This window comes from Ictalurus furcatus, chromosome 10 (genome assembly GCF_023375685.1).
Source record: "Ictalurus furcatus strain D&B chromosome 10, Billie_1.0, whole genome shotgun sequence".
NCBI lineage: Eukaryota > Metazoa > Chordata > Actinopteri > Siluriformes > Ictaluridae > Ictalurus > Ictalurus furcatus.
Window position 1 is genome coordinate 26686008 of NC_071264.1, and position 7500 is coordinate 26693507.

The following is a 7500-nucleotide window of genomic DNA, read 5'->3' on the forward strand; positions in this document are numbered from 1 at the left end:
AGAAAACACACACACACACACACACACAATATATATATATATATATATATATATATATATATATATATATATATATATTTAGATAGCCTTTAAGAATGCCTTTGACAATCATTTTCATGGCTAGACCTTCACCCTGGATAAATTTGATATTTTTTCACTTGATTAGATTTTTTTTATTTTTATTTTTGTGTACAAAGTTTAAACTTGACTTATTTTGGATTGGGATAAGCGACAATTAAAATCAGGGTAATGGTTTATTTAACATTGGAGTAGTTCGGAGGTGATATATAAGGATCTTATATATTTCTAAAACAGCATTAAATTAACAGTAAATTTAAAAGACTGCAGTTTGGTGCTTTAAAGGTGTATGTTTAAAATGTAAATACTTTACCTACCAGTAAATTCTGCCCTTTTCTGGCATTATTCACTGCAGCAGGATTGCTCTGCTGAGATTTATTTACAGGAAACTTTTCCATTTCAGAAGCAGCCTGTTAATTTGCATGCAGCAGAGATTCTGCCTCCTGCGTGAAGCAGTGATGACTACTGATTACTCAACTATTCTGCTGGGAAAAGAAAGGCTGCTTTCGTAATGATCCACATTTAGATCTTTTTTTATTTCCATCTAGTACTAATTATTCCAGTCGTGACATCTGCATTGCGTACACAGCAGCACAAGCTTCACTGACATATCCACAATATTTCATCTGTAGCTGTACGTTCAGTAACTGCTTACTGAAGATGAATGCGTGAATGAATGAATTGTTTGTGGCCTAGACTTAGCCTACTTTTTTACTACTCACTGCATAAACATCCACAGCTTATGAGAAAAGAAGAAAAAAGTAGGCTAAGTCTAGGCCACAAAACATTCATTCAGTCCACAAAGCATTCATTACTGAGGATGCATTCATCCTCAGTAAACAGTGGATCTGGAGTCTATCCTAATATTATTTTGAAGAATACATTTGACAACAAAATAAAACTTTAAAAAGTATATAGTAAAATCAAAATTTGGTCAAAATGGGCCTGAAATGTATTGAGGGATTATTGAGAGAACTTTTATGTAAAAAAAAAAAAAAAAAAACAACCAAAAAAAAAAAAAAAAACAGTAGGTTTATGTTTTTTGCACTGTTTATAATGTTAATAATGTAAAGTAAAAAATATGATTCCTTAAAAATATTGTGTGTGAGTGTGTAATGACCAGTAGAGGTCAGTGTTATCAAAGCGCAAAGTTAAAGTTGGATTTGTTATTGGTATTCCGATTCTTTTCAACGAATCAGATCATTTAACTCGATTCACCAGTAAAAGTCGACTCTATCGGCTCTCAAACAGCTCATTGCCATTTATTCCTCTAAAGTTTAGAGGAAGATATTTTTCACCATTGAGTGTTGTTCTTTTGCGATTATGTCTGAAATGAAAATTCATTACATGTTACACTATCTTCTGATTAACAGCATGACATGACTTACATGACTTTACAAACTGTAGCATTTTCTAGCCTAAAATCTATTTATATAATTTAACAGCTGTCGAAAAGAGAACTCTGTGGAGACATTTTGATTCAATTACACTACATGAGTAATGACAATGCATATGAACAAACAAACAACCCTAAAGGGCTCGTACAGTTGCGGTCTTATGTTAACATACGCCTTGTATAATCTGAAAATGTTGAATACTGAATGTACAAAATACTGAATAAACTATTCCACAGATGTTTACATAGAGTCCACAAGACACAATGATAACAGAATTTGCACAAATGAACCAGTTCAAAAGTTTGCACACGCTCGATTCTTAATACCTTGTGTCGTTACCTGGATGATCGACTGTGTTTATGTTTTGTGAGAGTTCTTCATGAGTCCCTTGTTTGTCCTGAGCAGTTAAACTGCCCACTGTTCTTCAGAAAAATCCTCCAGGTTCTGCACATTCTTTACTTTTCCAGCATCTTCTGCATATTTGACCTCTTTCCAACAGCGGTTATATGATGTTGAGATCCATCTTTTCACACTGAGGATGACTGAGGGACTCGTACACGACTATTACAAAAGGTGCAAACATTCACTGATGCTCAAGAAGGCAACACGATACATTAAGAGCCAGGGGGGTGTAAACTTTTTAACAGAATGATTCATTTAAATTGTTATTATTTTGTTTAAAGGTCTTGTTTTGTTTTTCATTTAGCTAGTACTGCCCTTCAGAGGCTACATAAGATATTTACATGTTTCCCAGAAGGCAAATTTTACACCTTATTCTTATTTTTGAACATTTTGCAGATTCTGCAAGGCATACAGTATGTGAAGTTATGACCTCAACTATATATACGAGTCAGCTCTCAATGTTCACCTAAAAGAGCCGATTCAAAAAGCCGACTCGTTCCCGAACGACACATCGCCTTTAGTGAACAGTGGATTAGTTCAACAAAGCTGACTTCATATAAAAACCATAATGAACTTTCTTTTACTTTCACACTATCCATTGTTGCCCAGATGAGGACGAGTTCCCTTCTGAGCCTGGTTCCACTCAAGGTTTCTTCCTCATATCATCTTAGGGAGTTTTTCCTCGCCACCGTCACCACCGGCTCGTTCATTAGGGATGAATTCGCACATTTAAAATCTGTATCCTGTGTTTATATGTTTCTGTAAAGCTGCTTTGAGACAATGTCCCTTCTTAAAAGCACTATACAAATCAAACTGAATTGAATCGCTATTAATGAGAGCTTTTAATACAATTTTTTTCATCCACTGTCCGTGTATGAATGGTCAGCATGTAAAACAGAAGATCCAGCCAGTTGTCTGTCTGATCCTGGCTACGCAGCAAGTCTTTTGCATTTGATCATGACTTTTTTTTCCCCCAGTCAGTATAACTGTAGATGTAGTGTTTATACAGCATGCTAAAGGATGTGTTTAATCTCCTCTTAGGGAATTAATCCATGGAGCATTACAGTGAGGACTTCCCAACGTCAGCTGCCTGGATAATCAGCTTTCTGTTAAGGAGAAGATGGAAATGAGTGACCCATCTGCTGGAGAGATAGACCAGTGAAGCCATTCATGTATTCATCAACCACATGTATACTCACTCTTTCTTTCTTTAAAAAAAAAAAATTAAGATCTAATAAATCCCAGAGGACGAAATTAGCAGTGTCTTGTGAAACTAGTATTGTCAAATATACATGCATCCGTCTTATACCAATCCTGCCAAACATCCATCCATCCATCCATCTTCTATACCGCTTTATCCTTTTCAGGGTTACGGGGAAACCTGGAGCCTATCCCAGGGAGCATGGGGCACAAGGCGGGGTACACCCTGGACAGGGTGCCAATCCATCATCCTGCCAAACATTGGTTTTTAATATTATTTGCACCCACAGAATTTTTTTTCTCCCCTAATTTGTCGCCTGCCAAGTCCCAACCACAAGGCAGCTCTCTATCATACGACAACAACCAAACAGAGAGGATGAAGGCTAACACATGCTTCTTCTGAAACATGTGTAGCCAGCCAGCTGCATTCTTTTAAGTGTTGCACACACTCAGAGAAATGCACTCTTTGCCCTCTTCGGCATACATGAGCTCACAGCTGCACACGATTGGCTAGTCTCGCTGTGACAGGGGAGGGAGACTATAACATCCCTCCCACCTGAGAGCATGGCCTGTTTTGGTCTCCCAGCAACCATGGGCTTCAAATTGGTGATTTCCTGGCAACAGGACGAAGTCTTTTCTGCTGCACCACTTAGTACACATCTCTTCCTTTAAAGCGCACCTATTGTAGTTTTGAAACGTGCCCAATTTTATTTTAAATGTCTCATACAATAGATTTAGATATTTCTGAGGTCAAAAAACACTTTAACGTGCTCATAATTTAAACTGCAGCATTACCTTTTTTCCCCCAGTGTCACAAACGACTCGTACAATGATCCGTTCTAAATGATTCATTCTAAACTCCTCCTTTCAGAGCACATACTCTGCTCTGATTGGTCAGATGTCCCAGTCTGTTGTGATTGGTCTACCACTATCAGCGTGTTTCAAAAAGGAAACTTCCATTACCATAACGAGTTTCAGCTCCGTCTGTCAGCGAGCAGCCGATGAAGACCAGAGTTGGATCTTTTTGTTACAAACCTATGTAGGTTAGTACAGGAAGTAAAGTCTGGAATCACTAACGACTCGTTTCAGCTGTTCAGAATCGATTCCTTCTTTTGGGAGTCGATAACTCCGTTTGTCGTGCACTTTGATTTTTGAAACTTTGCAGACTTTTTACATTCACAAACAGCTACATATATAACACACTACATGAAAGGTAATATTTGAAAATCCATAATAGGTGCACTTTAAGGTTGATCTTGGAGACGAACTTTGAGGTGTCCACTCCTCTATTCAGCACATTTCAAGCTTCTGTATATCTTAACTTTGTGTATGTGGACGTTCTCATTCATTCTGACCATGTGTTTTGATTTATAAATCCATACTAAGATGGTCATAATATTGATTTTGTAAACATGTCCTGGAATAATTTCTGTGTTGATTTGGACCATCATTTTGTTAAATGATCCATCTATAGTCAAGTGCTAACCTCCTGGCAGAGGCAAGCAGGATTTGTCTTGGTAAATTTATAACAGTACCTGAACCACCAGATGCAAAACACACCATTCTATGGTGAGTTTGTGAGCTTTTACTTCTATTCAGTGTGCTTTTTTCCCCACCAAATATGCCAATAGTGTTCATGGATAAAAGATTACATTTTCATATCATCTTACCACGACCCATAATTCCAATTCGTGAAGCTTGATTAAGTCGGGGAGCTGCATTTTGTGGAGTTCTGGCATCTTTTCCCAAACATTTTGTTGTTGTGATTATGGCTGTTCATTGCCTCCCTTTAACATGCTCCTCACCATACCATACTCATAGGTCCTATGACATTTCCCAGCTGTTCCAGCCTTTTAAATCATTTTACTGTGGCTCGGATTGTGCTTTACCAGATCTCTTTTCATTTTGTTCATCCTCATAGTGATGGATGACAAAGAGATTTGACATGTACAACCTCGAATGTGGTCAAAGGCAAAAGTAGAGTCTCTGGAACGTGAGAGGAAAAAATAATAGACATTAACAGAAGTTTTACCACATATTAATAGAAAAAGAACAATTATAAATATACAATTATAAATAATAATAATAATAATAATAATAATAATAATAATAATAATAGCAACAACAACGTATGTTCTAGGAAGTGTAATTAGTTTCTTCTGCTGTCTATCAAATTTGAATAGTTGTGTTCTTTATATAATAAGGTCCCTTTTTTTGAAGGGTGCCAATAAATTTGGAGTTGTCATAAATGTAGGTGAGTTGTCTGCAGTGTTATATGTGTTCCTTTGCTGTTCTAATCAAAACAAAAAGAACAAGAAAAAGAACTAAAGCTTTTGTGTGTGTTGTGTTATGTGTGTTATGTGTGTGTGTGTGTGTGTGTGTTCTAACGCTGTGGCAGACTGAATTAGATCTGTTCCACATCTCAGGACTCCAGACAGTCCTTCAGAACTGACCTTCACAACTATGCCTCTAGCTCAGTGACTATATAACTGTGTGTGTGTATGTGTGTGTGTGTTTGTGTGTGTGTGTGTGTGTTTCCAAGCCTATTTGACCTAAGATTGGAGGCATTTACTGTTTTCAAACAGCAGAATCATATTGTGACATTGAGCTGGACAAAGTACATGTCTTATAAAATGATCATAAACTGTGGTGTGTGTTTATGACGTTGTCTCAGACTCAGTGGCTTGATGTGTGTGTGTGTGTGTGTGTGTGTGTGTGTAAATGTATATGTGTCTGCACTGTTTGTGTTGAACAAGGTGGCATGAAGCAAATGTTGTGGTTTGCATACACATTTATGCATGCAGACACACACACACACACACACACACACTGTCCCTGTGTGTGGGTGCTGGAGGGGAAATTGAAAGGTCTCCTAGGTGGAGTGTCAGTGGGAATAAACAGTGTGTCCTTAAAGAGCAGATGTCCACTCCTCTCTCTCTCTGTCTCTGACCGTCTGTCTGTCCTACTGTCTGTCTGTCTCTTGTTCTCTGTCTCTCTGTTTCTTTCTCTCGCTCTGTTATTCTCTGTGTCTCTGTCTGTCTGTCCGTATCTTTGGCTGTCTCTCTGTTGTTCTCTGCGTCTCTCTCTTACTCTCGATCTGTGTCTGTTTTTCTCTGGGTATTTCTCTCTCTCTCTCTCTCTCTCTCTCTCTCTCAAAACAGCATTATTAACATAAATTGTAGCATGTGGAGTAAGGAATAATAACAACAGCAAGGCCAATTCTATTGTTTTCGCTATACACTGAAGACGTTTGGGTTTGAGATCGCAAGATAAATATGAGATGACAGATCAGAATTTCAGCATTCATTTCCTCATATTTACAAGTAGATGCGTTAAACAACGTAGAACATGGCACTGTTCGTTTAAACCCACCCATTTTTCAAGTGATCAAAAATACTGGAACACGTGACTGGCAGGTGCTAGAACGAGCGTGTGTAGCATGTTAGCAGCAGAGCGAAGTCGAAGTTAAAGCAACAAGGAAAAAAATTAACAATGAAACACAGCTACATCAGCGGAGCAGAAAATGGAGGAAAAAAAGAAGAGACACGAAAGAATGTAGCCAAACCCTTTTAGTTGCTTTATTAGTAAGTATCTGTGTAATAATTAGGCTTATTAGTTGTTCCCCTGTCACTTTAACTTGGGGTGGACTCTCGAAAAAAAAAAAGGTTGAGTGCTTTGAGAGAGAGAGAGAGAGAGAGAGAAAGAAAGAAAGAAATAAAGGTTAGAAAAGTGAAAGGGTGCATTGTTGGAGTCTTGGGGCCCTAAACCTGGAATTGATTAGGGCCGCCAAATCACTAAGTCCACCCCTGCTACTTATATGTGTTTCTTTGTGCTTTCAGTTGCTGTTGATTTGTTTTTGTGACTGAGTAGTTCAACGTGTGCTGAAAAACACTGGGCAAATAAACATGAGCCCCTGCTGCCACAGTTGTTAAAAAGGATAAACCCACATGAAGCAAAGAAAGCTGTCTCTGGGAGAAAAGAAAGCCTTGTTGAAGCTGAGAAAAGACGGAACATTGATCCATTGCACAAGCATTGGGCATAGCCATTATAACAATTTGGAATATAATAAAAACTAAAGAAACCATTGGCGTACTGAGCAACAGACACCGAATGGGTCGGCCAGGGAAAACAACAACAGCTGATGAAGACAGAAACATTGTGAGAGCTGTGAAGAAAAATCCAAAAACAACAGTAGTTTATTGATCGTGGATTCTGTGAGGTTGTAAGGGAGTGTGTTTTGGAGATGATATTTTTCTTTAATGTGCTGGAAGGGGACAGTCTCTGTTTGTCTATCTGTCTGTCTCTTTATTTTTCTCTGTGTGTCTCTCTCTGTTCCTCTTTTTGTCTCTCTCTCTCTCTCTCTCTCTCTCTTTTTTAATATACATATTATTTGTGTCTTGTTTCTGTTTTTGTCCCTTGGGTG